Source organism: Montipora capricornis, chromosome 6 (genome assembly GCF_036669925.1).
Source record: "Montipora capricornis isolate CH-2021 chromosome 6, ASM3666992v2, whole genome shotgun sequence".
In the NCBI taxonomy this organism is placed as follows: domain Eukaryota; kingdom Metazoa; phylum Cnidaria; class Anthozoa; order Scleractinia; family Acroporidae; genus Montipora; species Montipora capricornis.
The window spans coordinates 5,755,264-5,757,830 of record NC_090888.1 but is presented as its reverse complement, the minus strand read 5'-3'; the positions used below and the strand labels follow the sequence as shown (position 1 = coordinate 5,757,830).

At 41.0% G+C, this 2,567-nt stretch overlaps 1 pseudogene; it reads right to left on the bottom strand.

Annotated features, from left to right (window-relative positions):
- Window positions 1-2,070: 2,070 nt before the first annotated feature.
- Window positions 2,071-2,567, bottom strand: part of LOC138054624 (uncharacterized) — an 11,607-nt pseudogene continuing 11,110 nt past the window's right edge.

Sequence of the window (2,567 nt, the reverse complement as noted above, 5' to 3'; positions counted from 1 at the left end):
TCGCCGTTGTCGTTGCTAAAGCTCCCGGGCGCTCACTAGGGAGCTTAAGCAACAACAACGGCGGCGGCAACGAGAACGTCACAAATTTGCATATTTAGTGGGTAAAAACCATAGCTTTGCCTGCCCTGCACGCGCGTTTTTCACTTTTGTCCATTTCTTTGCCGTCGTCAGCAAAACAACAACGTAAAATAGCCAAGTTTTTCGTTTTATGAAGAACGTCAGCACTTGAGGATAAATTTTCATTTTCTCTCCTAAAATTGAGTGCCGTTCCGACTGGTGTCATCTTTGCGGAGATACCTCACGCTTGGCAGATTAAAAACGTTGAAAGAGGCACGAAGCGATTAGAATAACGGAAATTTCTATTTTGAGATGACGTTCTCGTTGCCGTCGCCGTTGTCGTTGCTTAAGCTCCCTACTATTGGATAAAGGTTGAAAAGGCTTTTAAGCATAATTATGATAATGTGTTCACGTGTGCACAGTGTACATGTACATGAATGCATAATCGATGTCCTGCCTTTTGACAAAAACTTAACCCGCAGCGGTGGTATCTCCTGTTTGCGATAATATGGGGCAATTATGTAGTTATCTGAAGTAAAAACTAACGGTTAAAGCGCGCGACATTTCGACCGAACTTCGGTCATTATCAAGCTTATAAATGAGAATAAAACAATTTTGCATAAGTATGAGTATAAAACAAAGAAGAAAGAGTATGTAAAGTATGAAAATGCAAAAAAAAGGGGGTTAAAAAACATGCAAGAATAACAATAAAAATGATTACAAAATTGAGTCTGACTGTACATTTTATAAATGAGACAGTCAAACTTGTTCCTTCACTTTTTTAAGATGGTAAAATTCTTAGTAAGTTCATTGGGCACATAAGAAAGTTTTGACACGGAAATGTTTTCTAATGGAGCAAGACGCATTCCGCATTCCGCATTGAGACGCTCGTCTCAGGGGTGGATCCAGAGTAGTTCAAGTGATTTCCAGAAATCACTCAAATGTTTTCAAACCTCTCTTTGTTCTTTTTCTAGTTCTTTACTTTAGTTCAAGAAATCAATTGTCCTTCTGGCAAAGAAGCCAAGCGTAGTATTTCAATTTTCTTTCGAGTACACCACACCGGTCGAGTCTCCGGCCGCACGCCCTCGTTCTTTGTCGATACATTTCGAAAAACATCGGGAAAAAGCAGAGGCGCCCCGAGCTCAGTATGAGGGAATATAAAGATTTGTATGAGAAGACAAGACCTGACACCTGAAAAGATAACTTTACGAAAACAATTCTCTAGCCTAACCTTATAGCCATTGTGGCTCGCTACCTTCCTGTGAGGTTTTCTTTTCCAGATTCTGTGAGAATTGAGCCATTGTCAGTTCCTCGGTTGCCAACAGTCATAATAAAATACCAAGGAAGAACACTGAATTCTCAGAAGCCCACCAGATGGAATCAAATATTCCTGGATAAAATGTTACCACGGTTAAAAATCCACGGTACAATTCAAGAGCAAAGGTTTTTCTTTCATTTCAATCCGCTAGCCGCTCAATAGCCCTGCTAGCGATGTCAGGCAGCCGTTAGTGTCCTAAACATATCGATAAAACAATAAAAAAGAGCCTCTTGAAAAGTCAACACCACACGACGACCGTTTAGTTTCCGCTTGGTTACAACTCTTTTTTTGTGGCTTGGGAACGTTGCCAAACAAAGACAAACAGAGGCTCGTCACCAAACTACAATCAAATAAGAATTGGCCAACGTAAAAAAAACCGGTTTATTATTTATCAGCGTCACATCTCATGCTGTGTTTTAATGTTTCTCGTATTTTTCTCGTATTCATTGTCCCGAGAAAGAAATTCTTGCCGATTTCGGTGCTCATTTGTTGAAATGAGGGAAGCATACTATGTGAAATGAACTGTGAACTTAGCTCATTACCCGCGCAAACTGTATTAGCTTCGACTGGACTCTGAAAATGATACTTGAACTCGATTCGGGGTATGCACATATCTGACTACGATCAAAAAAAAAAAAAAAACTCAAATGGTTTTATAACGTGGTATGCATGGTATGCATCCCGCGTAAAAAGGGTATTGACCTTCAAGGGTAAAAGAGAGGGAGGGTGCGGTTTTCCTCGTCCTCATCTAATCTCTGTGCTGCCTTCCCAGTCGGCTGCACAGCTGCAATCTTTGTTGAGCAACATCTTCGTATTCCTTCCAATGCTTTTCTCGGGCAATCGTGAGGGCCTCCTGTGATGGGGCAATTCCTGTCAAATGGAATAAACAAAGTAGGTATGATTTGAACTCAGCAATTTTAGTACGACTTGGAAAGGGTCACCATTGTTATTTTTCGGAATTTTATTGTATTTCTCAGATAGTATGCGCGCTGGCTAAATCAGCGGGCCGTATTCTACGGACAATGTTTCTCTGTCCCGGCCTTGTCGTGTACAGTTAAACTTGAGAAATGAAACAACGTACGTTTTCTAGTCGAAATGTCTGCTGTAGCCTTTTATCGCTAAAACATTCATGTGTTCGGGCACGTCCCCTTGGTGTCCATATTAACCGGGTTTCACTGTATTTCAAACAGCC